The sequence below is a fragment of the Acomys russatus genome, chromosome 21 (assembly GCF_903995435.1).
Source record: "Acomys russatus chromosome 21, mAcoRus1.1, whole genome shotgun sequence".
In the NCBI taxonomy this organism is placed as follows: Eukaryota; Metazoa; Chordata; class Mammalia; order Rodentia; family Muridae; genus Acomys; species Acomys russatus.
In genome coordinates, this window is record NC_067157.1 from 24427443 (window position 1) to 24451757 (window position 24315).

A 24315-nucleotide genomic window follows, 5' to 3' on the forward strand; every position below is an offset into this window, starting at 1 on the left:
GCAGAGGCAGGCGATCTTTGTGAGTTTGAGGCCAGCCTGATCTACAAAGTGAGTCCAGGACAGCCAAGGATACACAGAGAAACCCTGAGTCAAGAAAGAAAGAAAGAAAGAAAGAAAGAAAGAAAGAAAGAAAGAAAGAAAGAAAGAAAGAAAGAAAGAAAGAAAGGAAAGAAAGAACAACTTAAGTCTGTAGAAGACACTATCTCATAGCAGGCACTCTAGCCTCTGCCTCTTACAATCTTATGACTCCTCTTGTATGTTTTTCCCTGGGCCTTAGGTGAAGGGATGTCTTGCAGATGTATCCATTGACACTGGACTCACATAGTCACTATTCTCTGTAATAGTCTCCATCTGCTGTAAATAGAAACTTCTTTGATTATGCATGAGAACAGTTACCTGTGAATAAACAGACAATAATTTAGGATGTAGTTAGAACCCATATTGGTTTAGGAAAATGTTATCAGTAGATTTTCCTCTAGGGTCTATGACCTCTACATCCACAGATGGTTGACAGGTGCACAGTACCAGGTGTGAGTTTTGCTCCTATTGATCAGGACAAAAGTCCCATCGCACAGTTATTGGTTGCTCCCAAGGTAACAGTGCCACTACTGCACCATTAGAAATATCTTTCCAGACCGATCTTTGTTACAGTTCACAGGCTTTACAGTTGGGTTGGGACTACTGACTGCTCTTCTCCATTGGAAGCTTGAGTAACCACCCTCTTCTGATTCTATCAGAACTAGTCCTCAGGGAGGAGGTTTCTAGGTTAGTTCCAGGCCAAGGGACGTGGATTTTCAGCAGTAGATTCTGACATGCAGGCTTTAGGAAGTATACTGGAGCAATGGTGACAGCCTATGATGTTTGGGAAGTCTCTTGGAATCCATGCCCATCCGACAACTCAAAGGGAGGGTTCCCATGCCTGGAACTTGTTGTCTTGTATCTCCATTGGCTCTTTTAATCTTTCTACCTCCCTTCCATAGAGATCCCTGAACCCTAAGAGGAACAATTTGATGTAGACATCTCATTTAGGACTGAGTGTTCCAAGCTCTCCCTCTCTGCACATTGTCCCACTGTGGGTCTGTGCATTTGTTTCTATCTACTGCATGAGGAAGCATGTCTGATGATGACTGACAAAGGCACTAAACTATAATTAAGCAGAATGCCTTACAAGTCCATTCTTTTATCAGCTACATTTACAGCTACATTCCTTTAGGAGAACAGTAGTATTTGGTTTTTCTCTAGGTCTACAGCCTATCTAGTCGCAGGTTCTTAGCCATCTGGGAAGTGTCTGGCATGGGTAATAATACATGGAGTAGGTCTGAAATCCAGTCAGGTAGAGGTTGCTTATTCCCATACATTTTTTGCCTTTGTTGAACCCACATGACCTACAGGCAGGTCGCCACTGTAAATCATAGGGGTGGTAGTTGGGTTCATGTTTACCTTTCTCCTCTGGTTGTGCTCAGAGTGCCTTCCAGATCTAGGAACACTAGTCAGTTGGGAAGACGGCTTTAGGTAGGAACCGGTTCCACCTCTCTCTGTTCAGACAATGTAGGTGTTGTCTTCAGCAGGAGAGCCTTAGCATTAGTTTGTGGAGAGCAACCAATAGCCTTGGGAATAGCTTGGGTTGTGTGGGGCTTCCAGTAGTGCCCCTCTGACCAACAAATCAATTAGATGTAACCCATTCCCAGCACTGGAGGTTTCATTTGGTGGCAAGATATGTCTAGTTAGGGCTGTGTGTCCCCCACTATTTGGTAGTTCCAGTTTCAATTTCTTTCATATATGTATATATTTTTAAGAAGCTTCTGCTATGTTAGGTTTCCATATGAAACCTCTAATGGCCATTAGTTTTATTTACTCTATATTCCCTCTCTCTGCCATAGTCTATTATTTTACAGCTAGCCTCTCTGGTTATAAGGATTAAAGCCTGCTTATCAAAGACTTAAGAGCTATCACCCATATATAAGTGAATACATTCCATATTTGTATTTTGTGTCTGGGTCTAGGGGAAAAAAAGATGATTTTTTTCTAGCTCCATACATTTACCTGTGGATTTCATGGTTTTATTCTTTTTAAACGTGGAGTAGCATTTCGTTGTGTACCACATTTTCTTTATCCATTCATCTGTCGATAGACATATATATTATTTCCAGTTTCTAGCTATTATGAATAGAACAGCAATGAACATGGTTGAGCAAGTGTCTCTGTAGTAGGATAAGGTGTCTTTTAGTTATATGCCCAAGAATGGAATAGCTAGATTTTGAAGTAGATCTACTTCCAGGCCCCTGAAGAAACACTGCATGGCTTTTTCCAGTGGTTGTACAGGTTTGTGCTCCCACCAGCAATGGATGAGTGTTCCCTTACTTAAAATCTTCACCAGCGTGAGCTGTCATTTGTTTTACTAATTGTGACCATTCTGACTGGTATAAGGTAAAATTTCAGTGCTGTTTAATTTACATTTCTATGGATGACTAAGAATTTTGGACATTTTTGGAAATGTTTCTCACCCATTTGAGTTTTCCCTTTTGAGAACTCTGTTTAGATCTGTTTCTCAATTTTTAATTGGGTTATTTTTTTTGATGTCCAGTTCTTTAAATTCCTTATATATTTTAGATATTAGCCCTCTATCAGATGTGTAGCTGGTAAAAAAATCTTCTACCGTTCCTTAGGCTGCTGCTTTTTCTGATTGATGGTGTTCTTTGCTATACAAAGCCTTTCAGTTTCATGTAGGCCCATTTATTAATTGTTCTCTGTCCCTGTGCTAAAAAGTATTCTGTTTAGAAAGTCTTTTTCTGTGCCAATGAGTTCAAGGCTTTTTCCTACTTTCACTTATATTAGCTTCAGTGTATCTTACATTATATACTATGTATTACATATATCATATATTATATGTAACATATTACATATTATATTTGGAGTTGAGTTTTGTGCAGTGTGGTAAGTGTGAAGCTATTTGCATTCTTCTACAAGCTGACATCAGTTTGGCCAGCACCATTTGTTAAAGATGCTGTGTTTTTTCCAGTGTGTACGTCTGGCTGTTCTTCTTTTTTGTCAAAAATAAGGTGTCATAAGGTGTTCAAAGGTATGTGGGTTTATGTTTGCATCTTCAATTAGATTCAGATCAATGTGAAAAACAGATCAAAGTGTCTGCTTTTATGGCAATACCATGCTGTTTTTATTACTATATCTCTGTAGTACAGTTTGAGATGGGGGATGATGGTACTTCCAGCATTTCTTTTATTATAGAATTTTTAAAGCTATCCTCTGTGTGTGTGTGTGTGTGTGTGTGTGTGTGTGTGTGTGTGTGTGTGTCCATATGAATCTAAAAGTTGTTTTTACAAATTCTGGAAGATTTGTGTTTAAATTTTGATAGGTATTGCTTTGGACCAGTAGATGGCTTCTAGTAAGTTGTCCATTTTTACTATACTAATCCTACAGTCCATGAGTGTGGGACATCTTTCCATTCGCTGCTATCTTCTTCAATTTTTTCTTTCATGTCTTAAACTTTTTATTATATAAGTCTTTCACTTGCCTTGTTAGAGTCACTCTAAGATATTTTGTGGAGAGTACAGTTGTACAAGGTATTGTTTACCTGATTGTATTTTCACTGTTTGTCATTTATATATAACTGGGTTTTGTATGCTAATTTTGTATCCTGTTACATTGCTGAAAGTTTTATCAGCTATGGAAGTTCTTGCTGGAATTTTTAGGGTTACTTATGTGTACTGTGCTAGCTAATCTTTTGTCAATTTGATAACAAACTAGAGTTATCTAAAATGAGGTAATCTCAATTGAAAAAAAAAATGCCTCCATAAGGTCCGACTGTGAGGCATTTTCTTAATTAGTGATTGAGGAAGGAGGGCCCAACTCATTGTGGGTGGTGTCATCCCTGGGCTGGTAGTCCTGAGTTTTATAAGAAAATATCCTGAACAAGCCAGTAAGCAGCACCCCTCTGTGGCCTCTGCGTCAGTTCCTACCTCCATGTTTCTACTCTGCTTGAGTTCCTGTCCTAGCTTCCTTCCATGATAAACAGCAATGTGAAAGTATAAGCCAAATAAACCCTCTCATTCCCAACTTGCATCTTGGTCATGGTGTTCCACCGCAGCAATAGAAAGTCTAACTAAGACGTATACTATCATATCATCTGCAAGTAAAGATACTGTGACTTCTTCCTTTTCTATGGATGCTTGATCTTCTTCAGTTGTCCCATTGCTCTAAAACTTCAAGTGCTATACTGTATAGGTAAGAAGAGATTAGATATATTTGTCTTGTTCCTGTGTTACTGAAAATGCTTTGTGTTTCTTTTCATTTAGGTTGATGTTGGCTGTGAGCTTGCTGTAAATTTCCTCTGTTATGTTGATGGATGTACTTTTTATGCCCACTTTCTCCAGGATTTTTATCATGATGGGCTGTTGGATTTTGTCAAAGGCCTTTTCTGCTTCTAATGAGATGATCATGTGGTTTTTGTTTTTCAGTTTGTTTATATGGTGGGTTACATTTATCAGTTTACAAGTGTTGAACTACATCTCTGGGAAGAAGCATATTTGACCGTGGTGGATGGTGTTTGTGATGTGCTCTTGGGTTCAGTTTACAAGTACTTTATTGAGAAATAAAGGGAAATTTGTCTTTTGTTCTCTTTCTTTCTTTTTTTTTTTTTTTTTTTTTTTTTTTGAGTCTTTATGTGGTTTGGGAATCAGGGTAGCTGTGATCCCATAAAATGAATTGGGCAATGTTCCACTTGTTTCTATTTTGTGGAATAATTTGAGGAGTATTGGCATTAACTCTTCTTTAAAAGTCTGGTAGAATTCTGCTCTAAAGTCATCTGTTCCTGGGCTTTGGGGGGTTGGTAAGCTTAATTATTGCTTCTCTTTTACTACGTGTTATAGATCTCTTTAAATTGCTTATCTGGTCTTGATTTTATTGTATCCATTTCTTTTAGATTTCCAATTTAGTGGAGCACAGATCTTTGAAGAATGTCTTTATGACTCTTGATTGATTTCTTCAATATCTGTTGTAATGTCTTCCCTTTTATTAAGGTGGATCTTCTCTCTCCATTTTTTATTCATTTGGCCAAGGGTTTATCAACCTTATTGATTTTCTCAAAAAAAAAAAAAAAAAAAAAACCAACAACACAGCTTTTTTGTATTGACTTATTGTTATTGTGTGTATTATATTGATGTCAGCCCTGAGTTTGATTATTTCTTATAATCTACTTCTTCTGAGTAGGTTTATAAAAAGAAGATTAAAAAATTTCTCTTTTTGTTCTAGGGTTTTCAGATGAGTGTTTAAGTTACAAAAACAAGATTTCTCCTCTCTTCTTTTTCAATGTAGACATTTAGTGCTATGAACTTGCCTCTCAGAACTACTTTCACCATGCAGTACAGATATGGGTACACTGTGTTTCCCTTTTCATTCAATTCTACAAAGTTTTTAATTTCCTTCTTAATTTATATCTTGAACAATTTTTTATTCAGTAGTGAATTGTTCAGGTTCCATGAGTTTGTAAACTTTCTGTTGTTTCTGTTGTTGATATTCAGCTTGAATCCATGACGGTCAGATAGGATGCAGGGTGTTATTTCCAATTTTTTGAATTTTTTGAAACTTGCTTTATATCCAAGCATGTGGTCATTTGGAGAAAGTTCCATGACCTTCTGAGAAGAAGGTATGTTCATTTGTGTTTGGGTAAAATGTTCTGTAAATATCTGCTAGGTCTATTTGATTTATAATGTTGTTTAGGCCTGCCATTTTGTAAATCCTGGAGGGACTGCTTTAATTTTAAGGAAAACTGCTAAACAACATTATAACTGGCTTGTTTCTTTCTTCCAAGTTCTGAAGTCCATTTCAAAGGAAGCTCTTGTTCATCTTTAGGAAGTTTCTCTCTTTGTGTCTGAACAGGGTGTCTGTATATTGTCAGAATGGCCATTTTCCTATCCCTACCACGAAATAATCTTTGCTTGTGAAATTTCAAAACTCACAAAGAACAAGTTTTTTTAAAAAGATATTCAATTAATCTAGGAAATCGAAGATAACACTAGCAGTCTGTGAAACTCCTGAACATAACTGACAACGTTTATCTTATTAGCAAGTAAACAAATTGGCAATAATAGATGTCAAAATAGTTGATTTTTCAGGAGTTTGTGAAACTTGCAGTATCCTAAGCAACATGTATCTCATAGCCTTATATACAGAAGTGAAAACAATTACTTTCTTCCTTGGAGTATCATAAACTAATTTCACACTTTATTAAAGATAATGATGTTTTCACCTTTTTCCCAAATTCTAGGATAAAACTTAGAGAAAATAATAATAATAATGTCAAGTTCTGGATGTACAATCTGGACAAGCAACTTTAATCCCCTTGTCTACAAGATGAATGGACAAAGACCTAGTTTAAAAGACTATTGTAAAAATTAAAGATAGGATGTGAAATACCTGGGAATTGGTGAGTCCTCTGTGGATGGTGTCAGTTACAGGGAAAAGGTTAAGGTTCTAGGGGTATTATTATTATTATTATTATTATTATTATTATTATTATTATTATTATTATTATCATCATCATCATCCATACTAGCCAATAAATCATATATTTCAATTAAATAGTTCCTCTTATGTCACCCTGAAAGCATTCTTTCATGTGGCTGCCAAAGGCAAGAAGATCCTACTTAAATTTCTGACATTCAGGGACAATGACACAGTTGGGATCTGGGGATGAAACAAAAAGAAACAGGCCAGAACTAGAAACAGAATGATCCGTGGTGGACACAGGAGAGTGGGTAGGAAGCTGAGTTATTCCCTTGTGTGGTCCACTGGGTGGAGGTTCTGGATTTGGCTAGCTGACAGCCCACCAGAATAGTGAGGACTATCTGGGCAATCTACCAAGGTCCCAGTGACCTACTGGAAATTGTCCATAATGTCTGAAAATAAAAAGAAGGTTACCTCAAGGTGCTGACATCACAGACCACATGAAGCATGTGACATTAGTTTTTCTCACGCACTAATCTTGACACACAATTCACAGGAGTCACTGTTACCAGTGCCTCTGTGACTGAGTCGGCCAGCAAATTAGCATTCACCAGTCTATGCAGAGGATCTTAGCATACTATTCTTAGCCAAAGACATGTAAACCAAAAGACTGCATGCTTCATAAGACAGTGTAGTAATGTCTTTAAATTGTTTTCAGAGATCGCTGTTCTGCCTTTTGACAATGTACTCTCTTGTTCTTCAGTTACTAAACAGTGCGTTCCTTACTTAAAATTGTGCGCTCCTTACTTAAAATTATCTAGAAAAATAGTTTAACTTTATACTCTAAATAGGTTGCTAATAGCTTGGAAACAAATGTTTTCTGAATTTTTAACTATTTGGGAGAAACATCCAAATTTTCATTTTCTAAACTAACATTAAAAGTACTTTTGAATATCTTTATTCATGTACTTATCAGCCATTTGTTCTTCCTTAAGATTACAGGCATGCACCAAAGCACTCAGCTATTCAACATTCTTGATCATCAGTGAAAGCAAATCAAAACTACTTTCCTCTAATGTGTCCTTCTAGCATGTTCAGTTTTACCTCTTACATAGATGAGTTTTATCTGTTTTGATGTGATTTTTTTCATATGGAGTGAGAGGTGGGGACTTAGTTTTTTGTTTGTTTGTTTGTTATTGTTTTTGTTTTTGTTTTTGTTACTTGTGGATATCTAGTTTTGCCAGTTTTAATTAAATGAGATAAAGTATGCAAATATTTGTCCCAATACAGTTAGCTAATAAAATGCATTTTTTAAAAAAGTACTTTTGAGGCCTGGAGAGTTGGCTCAGTGGTTAAGGTGTCTTGCTGTTCTTGTAGAGGACCTGGTGTGTGTTTCCAGCACTCACATGGTGACTTAAACCATCTATTATTCCAGGTCCAGGCACTCCAATGCCCTCTGCTGGCCACTGCAAGCACCAAAGACACATGGCATACACACATGTACGCATGCACACATGCACGCAAAACACTCATACACTTAAAAATAAATAAAGAACTTTGTTGCATATGGAACCTGGAGGCAGGTGCTGAAACCGAGACCGTGGAGTGCACCGTACTGACTTGTTTCCTTCAACTTGCTTAGCTATCTTCTTTATATAGCCCAAGCCCACTTATATATGTAATCCATACAGATATCATTAAATAGGATTAGATTAACCCATAGCCTTAAAGTTAAGAAAAAAAATACTTGACACTGAGTAACATAGTCCCCCAATGTGTAAGAAAGACATAGCATGGTCCTCAACACCATGGAATGTGTTGGTGTCCTTCAAGCACTGAACTCTCAACTGAATGCTCTGAGTTTGCATATTGCAACACGTCTTCTGTTTCTAAGGAAGCCCCTTCTTGTGAGGCATTTGGAAATTAGCAAAGAAATACATACATGGTATATAGTATGCACATACATTTATGTAATATATATTAGATAGTGTATGTGTGTGTGTGTGTGTGTGTGTGTGTGTGTGTGTGTAAATCAATACTAGGAAACCAAACAACCCAACTTTAGGAAATGGCAAAAGGACCATTCTTCAAGCCAGTCTGAGTCTGCATTTAACATTAGTCAGAGAAGTTAAGACCCCTCCCTCCCTTGCCATGGACAGAGTCAACAAAGGGATGTATAACTGGTCTGGCTGCTGAGAATAATAGACTAAGTGCTCAGTCCTAAGTGGAGTACCTAAATCAGTTGTGCACCCCTCCACCACCACCACCAACATTTTCAACCAAGGCTCAAGAAAGACAGCGGAAGAGAAGACGGAAAGAAGGCAAGAGGCAGAGAATGGGGAGGGGTGCTGTTTCCTGGACATGCCATGGCTATCAAAGAAATGAGCTCCCAGAAGCTGTGGAATGCTGGCACGGCACGTGTGGGGCAGAAGCTCACCAGGCCCCATCCCTCACTAAAGGACTTTTGGGTGGTTTCTGGATGAGAGAGAGTCGTGCTTTCTTATGATGTGGACACTGATGAGGTCCTATGCACCAGTGGATGGCCACAAAGGCCAGCGCTAACTAGGCTTAGCAGGTTAAATAGTTTTTTAAAAACTGCAAAGTTGTTTGGGGGATATGTTGAGAGTTGTGGGTGTAAGTGGATGCAGGTGAGGTGAGGTGGGATGTATGTCATAGTTAGTTTCAGTTGCCATCTCAATCTGGAAAAAAAGTGGACCTCAAATCGAGCCATTTCCTCTATCAGATTGGCCCATGCACATATCTGTAGGGGCATTGTATTGATTGTTGATTGATGTGGAAGAGCCCAGCCTATAATATACAATGCTATGCCCAGCAAGTGGGCCTGGGCTATAGAAAGAAGATAGCTAAGCAAGTTGAAGGAAACAAGTCAGTAAGGTACATTCCTCCATGGTCTCTGTTTCAGTACCTGCCTCCAGGTTCCAGCCTTGAGTTCCATATCCAGCTTCTTTCCATGAAGCAAGTACAAGAGGACGCACACCGTTTCCTCCCAGAGTTGCTTTTCATCAGTGTCTTATCAGAGAAAATAAAAATGGTATAAGTGACCACATGTCTTTGTAGATGTGTCTGAAAGTTTCAACAATACATTTTTTTAAAGAAAATAAATAAAATATATTAAGTTTGGAGGTGCAAAAGGTTAGAGCAGATACTGCTTGAGCAGATACCATCATTGTGTTGATATGGACATGAAAATTAAAATGACGAGGCACCGATACATCCTGATCGTACAAGCGATCCTAGAAAGACCAATGCCAAGAATGGAGAAAAACACGGAAGAATCAGGATTCTCATAGGTCTACTGGTGGGAACGCAAGATGCTGAGATGTCTTTGGAAAAGAGGCTCTTGGTAAAATCCATGGAAACTACTTTGTGAGGAATAGTAAAAGCACGAGGCTGTACAGATTGTGCAACATGAACTTCTGTGGGAACCAGCATATTCTAATTTGTGTGTGTAGTTAATGTCTGGATGGGTGCACAGTATGATTGAACTGTATGTTTAAAATAGCTTTTCCAAACATTTTATTAAATTTTTGCATTAACGGGGAAGATTGAGGTCCATTTAAAATCATACTCCCCCTTGCCCCAAACTTTGACTTTGCAATGGTTCTTTCTTGACCTGGGTCTTACTTCATAATTCCCTGAAAATCCAGTACCCAGAGCCCCACTCCAGATGTAGGATTTAGAGCGTCTGTAGGGCAACTCCAAGATGTTAACCTGTTTTTATATGACTCTACCCTCAGAAGTCTTTAAAATGAAACCAAATTTGAGTGCAAGACCTTGAACTTCTGGGTCACAAATCAATGAACTTCCATTCTGCAAATCATATGATGCTCAAAACCATTTGATGGTTCCACGTTTGCCTTTGTACATATGAAGTGAGCATTGTCAGACAAGAGGCTGTGAGCTCTGTCAAGTTTTTATATGCAGCCTAAAAGAAATTAAATGGAGGTCTGGATCCCAGCTAATGCTCCTGGTCTTGGGTGCCAGTAGCAGGATTCTGGGGGAGAGAGTAGGAGAAGCCAAGCAACAATGTTTTACCGTTTTGTTTTCATGCTGGCATTTTTGACAAAAGCTCAGGGAGGAAAAACATGCATGTGTGATTTCTGGGAAATATACTGTCTGGAATTTTCTTTCTTTCTTTCTTTCTTTCTTCTTTCTCTCTTTTTTTCTTTCTTTCTTTTCGGTTTTTCGAGACATAGTTTCTCTGTGTAATAACCCTGGATGTCCTGGAACTCTCTTTGTAGACCAGGCTGGCCTCGAACTCACAGACATACACTTGCCTCTGCCCCATGAGTGCTGGGATTAAAGGTGTGCACCACCATGCCCAGCCCCAGAATTATTTCAAGCTTCTAGTATCAGTTCAAGCAGTAATAATTTCTGTCATTTACAGAAAAGGAGAGGCATAAAAACCAGCAAAGACTTTTCATTCAAGTAAAAATAGTGAACAAGACCAGAAGAAGTAGCATTATCAATCAGCATGCTAGTGTAAAAGGGAGACATTTTTGCAGGGTCCCAACCCGAGACAATGAACTATAGGCAGCCATTGACTCTTGGAAGATTGAGAATCGGCCTCTCCCAGGGATTAGCCCCTCTTGTTCTGCGAATCCCACTGCCCACTGCTGTTCTTTGCAATGGAAGTCCAAGCACCATCAGCTTCCAGGTGGGAAAGGGTGAAGCACTCAGTCAAAGGTTCCTGCCTGCTTCCTGACCAGCAGTCAAGCCTGGGGATCCAGCAGTGGGTTCTTTCTTTCTGAATTTATTCACTTTACATCCCAAATGTAGGCCCCTTCTTCATCTCCTCCAAGGAGAGAAGGTCAGCAGCAGATTCTTCAGTAGAGCCCTTCCTTCCTTTCAGATGATCTTGGTGCAGCGAGAGTTTATTTCATGAATCAGGGACATCATAAGCCTTGGGCAGTGGGAGGGGCTTCTAGGGGTGGGTAATGTGTTTGATTCTTTGGATCTAGGATTACCAAGGATACTTTATTTACATGCAGCAGCACAGTCCTATCATAATAAGGGGAATTCAGTAGTTATTTATACTATGGGGTTGGGGGTCGGGGGTTGGGACATTCCAGGTATGGTTAGATGTATGGAAAAATATCTTTGGTTGAAAGCCGAGGTACCAAGACATTTCATTAGCATGAGGGTATTTCCAGGAATTCCCCAGGCATGGGGTTCTAATTGGGAAAGGGTTAGTTGGGCTGTAATGTCCCTGAGGGCTATGTGACACTCCTTAGAGGCTCTGGGGTTTCCCGAGACCTGGCAGAGGAGGGAGTCCAGATGAGAGAGGGAGTCTATCATTCAGCACTGAGCTCAGGGGCTTTTCAGTAATGCCAGACTCCCACCTTAACAACAGGGCCCAACAAGCCCCCTTATCGGTCGTCCAAAGAAGAATGGTTAGCCTTGAAATCATACGCACACAAACCATAAAAATAGACTCAACAGGTTCTACTTATATTTGTGCATACACATACCCATCCCGATATGTGTAACAAATATAATCAAAGAGGTTATCAGCCTGAGAGGGGCACGGGAGGGGTTCAAGGTGGTAACCGGAAGGGGCTGGATAGACTGGTGGCAGAAGGAAGTGATATAATTCTATTTCAGTTAAAAAACATTTTATTAAACACCACCAAACCGAATAACCCAATTGAGAAATGGGGCTTGGAACTAAACAGAGAATTCTCAACAGAGGAGTATCAAATGGCTGAGAAACACTTAAAGAAATGCTCAACCTCCTTAGTCATCAGGGAAATGCAAATCAAAACAACTCTGAGATTCCATCTTACACCCATCAGAATGGCTAAGATCAAAAATTCAAGCGACACCACATGCTGGCGAGGATGTGGGGAGAGAGGAACACTCCTTCATTGCTGGTGGGAATGCAAACTAGTACAGCCACTTTGGAAATCTATCTGGTGCTATCTCAGAAAAATGGGAATAGGGCTTCCTCAAGACCCAGCTATTCCACTCCTTGGAATATACCCAGAAGATGCTCCAGCACACAACAAGAAAATTTGCTCAACCATGTTCATAGCAGCCTTATTCATAATAGCCAGAACATGGAAACAGCCTAAGTGTCCCTCAGTAGAAGAGTGGATAAAGAAACTGTGGTACATATACACTATGGAATACTACTCAGCTATTAAAAACAAGGAATTCCCGAAATTTGTGGATAAATGGATTGAGCTAGAAATGATCATAATGAGTGAGTTAACCCAGAAGCAGAAAGAATCAAATGGTATATACTCACTTATATCTGCATACTAGCCCAAGGGGCATGTCCCACGAAAGCCTTCACTTACCAGGAAACTGGGACAGAGGGGAAGGCATCCTATTGGGACTCTAAATGAGAGACGCATGGGAGAACAGCAAAATAAAAGGATCCAGAGGGTCCTAGAAATCTACAAGTAGAACAATATGATAGGCAGATTTGGGCCCAGGGGTCCCGCTCAAACTAAGGCACCAGCCAAGGACAATACAGGAGGTAAACTTTAAACCCCTTCCCAGATCTAGCCAATGGTCAGAATATTCTCCACAGTTGAGTGGAGAGTGTGATACGACTTTCTCACGTACTCTGGTGCCTCACATTTGACCATGTCCCCTGGAGGGGGAGACCTGGTGGCACTCAGAGGAAGGACAGCAAGTAGCCAAGAAGAGACTTGATACCCTATGAGAATATATAGGGGGACGTAATCCCCCTCAGGAACAGTCATAGGGGAGGGGAATAATGGGAAAATGGGGGGGGGGGAGGAATGGGAGGATACAAGGGATGGGATAAACATTGAGATGTAACAAGAATAAATTAATAAAAAAAAATAATAATAAAAAAAAAAAAAAAAAAAAAAAAAAACATTTTATTTAAGAAAGAAAAAGAAGTCATTTCAGGCCTTGTATTCTCCAATGTTTACGCCCCTCAGAGCTACACTTGCAGGTATTTCCTAAGTGAGGTCTGAATGCCCTGGTACCAGGTAACAAGGTTCAAAGGTCAGAGCACTGGTAACTCTGATCAGAAAGGGCGGTGACCTGAAGGATTAAGAGGGGAAATGTAAGCCTGCCTACCCCTGGATGCCAAGTCAAAGAGATGCCACAGGAACACACCAAATATGAAACCCCTCCTCGTGTAGACTGTTCTCATTATTTTTTCCTTTGCATTACATGAGTTTTAGCACCCTGCCTCCAGGCAGGAATGAGGGGAAACGTCTCTGCCAACCTCAGACTAATTGGAAACAACCTCCCACGGCCGGCCTCCGGTTGGCCTCCGCGCGCTTTGTAGCCTCGGAGTTTCCTTCCTATGCCCAAGCTGCTAAAGGTCTACAGTGAAGGGCAGAGCATCTTATCTCCCATTCAAAGTAATGGATTGAGCCAACATTGGCAGTCACTGGGAAATGTCATATCCTCAATGACAAGGGCTACTCCTCATTCGAATTGATCAGAATCCCAAGTGGCTTTGAGAAGCGGCTCTACTTCCTGGCGTTCTTCAGGCAGCCCAGCGCAGCCTCGGGAGGCCCTTTCATAGCCATTGCACATCGTTAAGCTTTGGAGATCTTTCCCCTACTAAACATAAATTGAAGAACCGAGGCAGTAAAAAAAAATTATAGTAATCACACTTTTGACTGAATTCGCCTGCTAAAAAAACTAACGGACTGTGACAAAGGCAACCTGTCGCCTGCTCTGCCTATTATGACAGGCACTGCGCTCAACTGTACAAACGCCATGGCCATCCAAGCCGTCCTTCCTGTATGTCATACTTCCTAGCGCTATTTCCAAAAATATAAACAAACAAACAAACAAACCCAAGAACTCTATGTTGACTGTATGTAAAAGTGAACTTACTTCAGGTTATTGAACTAAGTGAAATATATTAAAATTAGCTTTTACCATCTCCTCTCTACTCTTTTTTTTTTTTTTTTTTTTAATTCTAATGCTGGCAAGCAATGCATCAAAGAATAAAATTTTAATAAATTTAATTTCATGCACCTAATGACTTTCATAACAAAGGCATTAACCAGGCAGTAAGCAGTCTACGAAACCAGAAAGGACTCTGACAGGCACGGAAGAACTACTTCTGTCAGGCAGCCTGAACGGACAAGGAAATGATAGTGTAAAGAGCATATTGGTGACCACCAAGTGTCTCTCCCTTTAAGGGTAAAGCAAAAGCTTCTTTAATGGCCAGGCTCACGTTGACTGAGCTCCTTTGGGCTGGTTGATGTGAGTCTTCCGAGTGCTGGATAATCAGCTGATTTCTAAGTTCAGTTTGATATATGCCCTCCCCTCCCCAACCGCTACACAAAGGACTCAATTCTTGTTCAGTCTCCAACTACTGCCAGTGATAAGTGAGCAGCTTACACCACTACACTCTCCTGAGACGTGCCCTGGTTAGACTGCAGCCAGCTTGCTTGGATGCCTTAGATGGTTACCCAACCCCCATCAACCCATCAACCCATCACACCCACGCCTTTCCCTCTACCCAAACTGTGTGGCCAGTGGCTGACTGACATGAAGATCCTAGACATCAGCTCTTTAACCTCATGGTGGGGTCAGACACTGTGCACGGATATTTAAACTATAAGCTCATTCTCGCCCACATCAGGCCAGTGACCACATCCTTGCTTAACCCTTCTGCTTCCTCATTTACTTTGCTCCTTCTTTCCTAGGCATGCTTTCCCATAAAGCCCATGTAGCCATACATTGTCTTACAGTATTTCTTTAAGTAATGTAACCAGGACAACTTGTGGCTATGCGTAAATTATTCAGCTATCTACTGAAGAAAAATGTAATTTTCTCAATGCCCAACCACCTGTAAACTGCTTAACCCTCCCATCAAGCTATTGACTAGAAAGCAGTGAAAAATAATTTAACAGTATCCAAAACAAAACATAAACAACAGAATAAACTCTAAGTATTCAACTGTCTTCATCTCTACCAGTTGACCATACGAGCTAACTGGCCAGAAAGATGGGATGAATATCAAACTGCAAAACAAACCAAGAGAAAGCTGGTGCATTTGTCAACATGCAGAAATGGCTTTGAATAATTTCAAGCATGGGAAGCCTCTAAGAACTTGATACACTTAGGGATTCCTGTCTCTATGCATGAAGAACGTGTATGTATATATGTGTGTGCGTGTGTATACACATATATATGATAGAAAAATAGAGGATAGATAGACAGATAGAGAAAGATGATTGATAGATGATCCATAGATAGCTAATAGATATAGATATAATAGACAAATGATAGAAAAATAGGTAGATAATAGATAAATGATAGAAAAATAGAGATGGATGATAGATAAAGATGATTGACATATGATCAATAGATAAATGATAAATAGATAGGTAGATAGATAGATGTGTGTGTGTGTGTGTGTGTGTGTGTGTGTGTGTGTGTGAAATGTTGTAGCAAATGATTAATGCAAGGCCAGTTTGCCACTTATTTCACTGGTCAAATAGTTCATATATATTTTGTTCACCCACAGTATCTATCTATTCTCTTTTGTCTTTCTCGTGTGTCAATCATACATATTCTTAGTTGGGTTTTTGTTTCGTTGTTTTATTTTTTGTTAGTTTTTGAGACAGGACTTCACTATGTAATCCTGGCTATTCTGGAACTCACTCTGAAGACCAGGATGGGCTCAGACTCACAGAGATCTGCCTCCCTTTGTCTCCTGAGTGCTGTGATTAAAGACATGCTCCACCAGGCCTGGCTCATATTCCTAGTTGTTAAGCAACTATATTGCCTATCATTTTGTAGGAAGCCTAAAGCATACATGCTAACATATGCACATGTGTTTACCACAGCAACCTCCTTCATTCACTCACGACCTATGCTTAGAACTAGCTTTCTGCCTTTATAAAATGTTTATTCAATAGTTTAAAACTTTCATACTGAGTTTGGAGCATTTTCTCACACACACACACACACACACACACACACACACACACACACACACACACCTGTTATTCCCTGCTTCCCACTGAAACTTCTGAATAATCCTACCCCTACTTTGATCTCACTGTGCTTTTCTCCCATAGATCCTCATTGAGGAGTGGGGTCCCATCATCCTCACCTCAAGAATGATACACAGTGGTAACTGCTCCAAACCTCTACAGGCAACCACAGATGTGGTTGAGTTCAGGAGCGCAACAAGCACGCTCTGTGCAGACAACAATGTTTTTCATTATTCCTTTCCAGTCTCTGGCTCTTACATTCCTTTCGTGCTCTCATCCTTGATGATCCCTGAGCCTTGAAAGGGAGGGGACAATTTAAATGTCCCACTTAGGCCCAAGTATTCTACACTCCTGTATTCTATGCACTTTCAGGGGTTGTGAGCCTCTATAACAGCTGTTGTCTGCAACAAAAAGAAGCTGATGTGATGAAGACTGACCAAAGCACTAAGTTAAGTGCATAAAGATAACCATCTAGAATGTCATTTGATACCATGTTCTTTTAACAAAATAACAGTAGTAGGTCCTCTTTTCTTGAGCTTAAGGCCTCTTCAACCATACGTTCTTAGCCAGCTTCACAGCATCAGGAAAAAGTCTACTCCTGAGGATCAGGCCTCAAATATACTCAGAAAATGATTGGTTATCTCTGTGATAGTCATGCCACTACTGCACCAGTGGGCATATTTGCCAGGCACAATATTAATAACAATTCATAAGGTGTACAGCTAGATAGCATGGTTGATGGTTTCCCTCCCCTAGCAGCTTGCATGGCACCTTCCAGTGTTATAAAAGTGAGCCATTAAAGAAGTCTCCTGCTTAAATCTAGCATGATATTGGTTTACAAGTGTCTTCAGAAATAAGACCTTAGAATCTCAGAGAAAGCGTTTCTTTAAAAAAACAAACAAACAAACAAAAACACAATAAAAACAAAAAAACAAAAAAATTCTGTCTAGTCTTGACCCAGTTTTCTACCCTCACTCTCAATTTTACGCTGTGAAATCTCACATCTCAATTCTCATTCTGCAGCGATTCCATTCTCCAATAAGCCTATTTTTCTCCATGTGGAAGTTTATATTCCTTCCATCTGGAACAGTCCATGTCCTTGTGTGCTGTGCCCTTTCTCTAGCTCATCGCCGTCTCCAAAGTTACAAACTTGATGTGCTAACTTTCACAAGTAGCTCCCTCATTTACCTCCTGTGACCATCCAAATAGAATCTGGCAATGGACACCTACTTACCCAGCGTAGAACTCTCCCTATAGCTACATAACCATAGGCTTGACACTTCTCACTCTGTCTCCACTGCTGCCGCACACCAGTAGGTCTATGACTGAGCCCACCATTTCTCTTCTGTTCCAAAGCTGTCCTTTGTTCTGGTTTCTGACCCTTGTTTCCTGTTACTATCATCATGCTCAACTAAGCCAACCAATCCTTTTTCTTGTCTCGCTGATCTGCTTTAAGCACTTCCAGCTCTATGTCCAGCTGTACGTCTCATCAGATAGAAACTCTACCCAAACTTGTCTTCCTCAGAGCCTCCTTCCACTACTGCTAAAATATCCTCACTAGAAAGTCAGACGTAACCAGGCCATTTCTTGCCAGCACTTTGTTAGCATTCTGTGGATCTCACTGGAACTCGGCAAAAGTTTATGACGAACTAAGCTTTGCCAACTAACAGAGAGCCACTAACCATTCTCAAGTCAAATGGACACCCCTCCCCCCTCCCACAATCAGTTCCAAGTTTGAGTTGCCCAAGGCACCATTATCCTACAAAAAAAAAAAAAAAAAAAAAATACTGTCGAAGACTGACCATAAGCATCTTTTTTTCCATTAGAAGTGACAGTATTCTAGTTCTTTTCAATTTTTAATTTGTGCTTTTTCCATAAAGTTTAATTAACAACATCAATTTAGAAATGAAAGAAGCAGTTGGGACAGCAACAAAACCCATGTGAACAGAGGAGGATGTGATCCTTAAAGCAATACAAAATATTGTGTAGGTCATTAGTATAATCACAATTTTTTTTTTGTGAGACTTGAGGGCAGAGGACTTCCGGGAATTCAAACTCAGCCTGAGCTACATAGTATGTTTCAGGCCAATCTGGGTTATGGAATGAGACCCTCTCTCAAACAAAAAATGAAGCAAAAGAAAAACTGTAGGAGTACAGAAAGGGTCCAATATCTACTGTGCTCATTGGCCTTAGCCAAACGCAGCTTGCCATGAAAACCCCCCAAAATGCTTGAAAAGTTTCCATGAGAAAGATTAAAAAAAAAAAAACCCTGCAGACTTCAAAGAGCTCTTTAAAATGTTTTGATGAGTTACGTGTAAATGAACATGCAGATGAAATTTCCATCTCAGCCCACATGTTCTTAAAGCATTGACAGGAAAGGGCTCTGCCAAACGCGCAGGCTTCGGCTGCACTCAAAGCGGTTCTGTTTTCGACAAGCCCAAATGTGGCAGGCTCCCCCAGCCCTGCACCCCCCCGCCCCGCCCCATACTGATGCAAAGCACAGCGACCAGCAAGTGTCACAAGTAAGGAAAATGTAGGCAGAGGATTAGAATGTACGGGGTTTAATCTAGAAATACACTTTTGAGTGTCTACTACATGCCAATCCCCATTGAGAAATCAAGTGATTGTATGCCTCTTCTACTGACTTACTAGTATGTAATAAATGTCTTTTGCAAGTCTAAATGAATCACAAAAGCTTGGAAGAACCAGACCTAAGTGCAAAACCAGGGGAGATACAGAAGATGTTCTAACCCATATCTTCTCCAGCTAACAAAGCATGAGATGGGCATGTGGTCCTTTTTGCCTGGCATGCTTCAAGAGCGAGAGAAATGCATTGTTAAGGTAGTGACTTACTGCGGCATGCTGGTCCTTAATATCATAGGTCCCCATGTCCCAACTCCTGAGGAGGACATACCAACCTGAGCAATGGAGTTAGGGCATATAAGTTAAGATCACAAAACACCATGAACTGTCACAAATCTAGTACTACCTGGAAATCAAAAATGTCAGTAAACTGCCTCATGGTAAAACTAAGCAACTCTTAATTTGGAGTTTTCAGCATTAAAAAAAAAAAAAAAGAAAAGATTACTAGTTCTTTTCATTGAACATACGGCTCAAAATTCTCTAGTATCCAAGTTCTTGATCCCAAGGCAGTATGAGATTATACCTGATTCAAGAGGGACTGCTGCTAATTAACACTTTAGAGGTTTCTGAGCCTGTCCATGTGTTCCTAATGAGAAATAAAATGGGATCATCTCACTGTCCCCCAAGGCAGATTCAAGGAAGGGGGTTGGGAGACAGTTGAATGACTGAGCTTAAAAATCTTCAAAAGAAAAAGAGCAAAGATTATAGGATGTGGAGTCTTTTGATTTTAGTCTTTCTGAGAGCAGAGACCTCACATTCTCTTTCTTTTTCATGTTTCCTTACTATACCTAATTTAAAAAATACCATCTATTAACTTGAAAACTCTCAGAAGGCTAAAGGAGCCAATGTGGGCCCCATAGGGGAAAGCAGTCGGGGACGCTAGGTCCCAGCAGAGAGCATCGTCAGTGTGATAATCTGCGTTTCTGATGGCAGTCACTTTTGGTGAAGTGGGAAACACCTTCAGCATGGAGATCCCAGCGTACCCCTGCACGGGTTGAAGACAAGTGGAACAGGACAATGAGTAAAGCTAACTTTTACTTTACTGGTCTCTCAAAGTGAAAGGGTCATGTCTTATAGGTCAATTGCCATCAGTTCTCTCTGCAGCCACTGTCTCACGGCAATTGGGTTACTTTTGATATTATGCAAATGAATCGCTATGTTGGCAGCCACCCGGTGCTAAAGAAACTCAGTTCACTGGATGGAGGGCTGCAAAACCAAACAAGTGGGAGAAATGCAAACACACTCTCCCCCCTCCACACACACACACACCTCTTGCAGAATTTGGAGGCTTTCGTATTTCCCTTTTTGTGATGTCGCATCTTTGTCATGAGCTCCAAAGTCACATGCTGTATCCTCAGTTTTTAAGCTTCTGCACTTCACAGAACAAAGACACTGATCAGATCCTCCCAGGACATAAATTATGTCAAGTAGTAAGTCAGGCTCCTCCTGAGGCAGCGCTGACTTTTTTAGGCCACCAGGACAACATAACTGAGTTACTGCTTCTCTGTGGAATAAGGAGACTCTTGTCCTGATTTGAAAGCACTTTCTTCAAGGGCCAAGTCTTGTAGCTATTAAAACACTGGAGGTTGGACAGCAGTCCAGTCACATGTCGGGAGGGTATCCCTGGAATTTAGCACACTGTCTGTTCACACGAATCAATGCAGTGCACACTGCGGTGGGCAGCAAGTGTGATGAGGAGAGGCGGATACCTTCCTGAATGGCCAACCCGATATCACCCCTCAATTCTATTTTCTTGCTCAGCTCATTGTCTCTGGCTCAACAAAGAGAAGAACAAGCAGGTAACCTCAAACTACAGAGCCTCAAGGATTAAGGCCACAATCTGTAGTAGCAGCAGGATGCTTGTCGAACTGTGTGGTAAGGGATCAGTTGTCTCTTAGCCTACCTCCACTGCACTTCGGTCCCAAAAAATGTTGTGTAGTCAATTTGCTGTCTGAATAAAAATAGTTGCATGTCACAAACATACTCACCTAGATACTAAAAAGTCATCTTACAATTTATCTTTTAGAAGTGTATACTAGATTACTTTCAAAATCTCTGTAAGAAAATTAATTTTACTAACACATGTGAATGTCCTCCAGTACCATAACAATAAAGGGAAGATAGAAATTAATAATAAGATAAAAAATTATTACAAGAATTACATGTTTAAATACCTTACTATATTTTAGAAGTTATTTTTATATTTTTTTAAATCTTATTTTTTTCCTCTCCTGCAGGTATATATTCTAGAGTTATAAAAGTTAATGGTATAGGGGGAATATTTAGTTTGATTCCTTCATTCTTTTGTTGTTTGATTTCATGTTGTATTATTTATGTTGATATTTGAATATTTTAAACTAATAGGTTATTCCTAATTGCACAGCTTTATCATCCAATTTAAGTCGTATGAAATAAAATTACAAAACCACACCTCTCTCTAAACACCACCCAGAAGCAGTTGGGGCCTTTGTCTTTTGTTGTAGTAAATATAAAATAAATGGTTAATAATGTTTAGCATTAAAAGCATACGATTATTACAGTTTTACTTAGCCTGATAGCAAATAGTAAAATACATGGACACCTGAAAGATTTCAGACAAGCCTTATTTTTGCCTATTTTGAACACAGTAACATCTCTGCATTGAAGAACAAAGAGGAGGAAGACAGAGAAGAGGAAAAAGAAAGACTTCTTTGCAATCACTTTCTACCCACAATTCATTAAATGACTTTACAGTCTGTACTAATCCACATTATTCAAGTAAACAGAGAGACTGCCTGCTTTGCAATGATTGAGATGTCTTTGTTGCTGACTACTGCTGGCTATGGGACTGGCCCTGCAGTATGGTTGATCTGACCCAGCATCACTTCATTCTGTTTCAATCTAAACTAAAATAAGAAGTCCTGGGTGTATCTTTGCATATGAAAGGCTACTTATATGTTTAAGACTTCATATAAGACTCCATAAATGTCTACATCTCTCTCTCTCTCTCTCTCTCCTCTCTCTCCTCGGGTCATCTCCCTCCTCCTCCTCTCTCTCTCTCTCATCTCTCTCTCTCTCTCTCTCTGTGTTGTGGTGTGGGTGTGGTGTGTGTGTGTGTGGTCCCGTGGCCTCCACAAGCACACCACATGTATATGTGCGCATATCCACACACAAGAACACACACACACACACACACACACACACACACACACACACACAGGTGTGCGCGCGGTAGTGTACATGAGGATGATAAGAAATATGTTTACACACAATTTCTCTCCTTAGGACCAGGCTTTAGAACACTTAAACGACAGAGGAAGTCTAGTTCAACTCTACTTTCAACCTTGAACAAGTCAGTTTCTTTATTCTAAGAATGGGGTTGACAAAACAATCTTTAGTTACCTTCAATAATGATTGAAGAACAATTCCACTATAGATAAATGCTCAAGATTAGAGTTTGATGAGCAGCAAGCTCAAAAGTAAGAAAGGTAATTAGTTGAAGGTATCCATCCTATAGCTCATGAGTATTATCCGCAGAATTTGCATGTGGTATCCTTCGAATTACTTGGGGTTCTGTGGGTTATTTCTCTTCAGAGACTAATCTCCCCTTTTTGTTTTATAGGCTCCAGGATACACCCTTTCTGATAATGATCAGAACCAAGTCTGGGCCTAGGGGAGTGGATTAGCTGGTAAGGTGCTTGTTTTCCAAGCATGAGTAGCTGGGTCTCATCTCCAACCCCTGGGTAATGTTGTAATCCCAGTACTGTGGAGAAAGAACTAGGCAGATCGCTGGGCATCACTGGTCAGCCCACACGATTTCATAGCTAAATTCCAAAAATGGACCCTATTCCCAAGAATCAACATGTGAGCTTGTCTGCCAGCCTTCCCATGCACACACACAGACAATTACGTCTATAAAACCTATAACTTAATTCAATATACAGATAATACTTATCTTTAGCTAAGTATTAGCTTTAGTTAATCGCTCTCCATGAAGTTAAGCAACCCGGCTGGGAAAAAAAGGGTGGGAAGAGGCGGGGAGACAAGAAAAAAATATTTCTTGCACTCCTATCACGTGTGAGGCACTATGCTTAAGCACTGTGGATTGCCCATTTAGAAGCTAGGAGTAATAGTATCAATAGCAAACAGAGTTATGATAACTAAACGAATAAAAGAGAAATTGATATTTTAAAATGTCTTGTAAATTTTAAAGTACTGGGCCCCCATAAAAGAGAGACATGCTCAAATGATTACTTAACTTGTAACATCTAAGACTCAGTGTAAATATGTAGGCAACTCCAGTTTCTCCTGTGAGTCCCAAAATAGAATGAGGAATGCGTTAGGATACCCTTAAATTCTAACTCCTTTTCCTTCCCTGCACACATATGCGTCTATAAACAACCGTCCTGGGCCACATCTGCCTTCTCCCAACTTTCCCCAGGGCTGCCTGCTGCCGTGGAGAAGGAGAAGCCGCATCAATTGTTCACACAGCCAGCTGAACTCATAGCATGAAGCATCCAGGAAGTCCCCCTTAAGACATTTGTTTGCATTAAAATCATCACCCTTCGACTTCCCTATAAATTGGCTTTCCTATACAAACAGTGAGCTGGCAGCTGTAAAGATTCAGACCCCATCTGGTAAACCCAAAATCACGCATGGCTTTGTATACCACAAGGGACGGGGATCGTCAGACTTGAACCTTCCCCAAAGAAACCGGGGCAGCAAACACAATGGAAGAGAAGAAGAGTGCGGCAGGCCAACCTCTTGGCGCTCAGAGCAAATGGATGACACATGAACTTCAAAGAACATTTTATAGTGCATTGCATAGTCAGGGGTGGCTGGAACTGAAAAGACAAAACAAACATTTCCATTTGCTAGGTAGGAAGCGAACCAATTGCAGTGAGTCCCACCCCTAGCCACTACCACCACCCCCTCACCCTCCCACACACACCCCACCTCCCCACGCCTCCCCACTCCCTCCAACCCCCCCCCACACACACACACACCCGCCCCTGCTTAAAACCAGGGTCTGGAGTAAAAAGTGTGGAGAGCATGCAGAGCTCATTGTGCTCCCTAGTAAAGTGAATGGAAAGCCTATTTCTGAGATGATATTTATTACCATATCGTGTATTCTCTTAAGAGGTTCAACAGCTGCTGTCTAACCACTGTCTTAATGGAAAGCTTTGAGTGGTGGTGTGGAGACTGGAGGGCTGGCAAACATAACGGCTTCCTTTCTTCTCTTGTAGTTTCTCTCTGTGTGCTT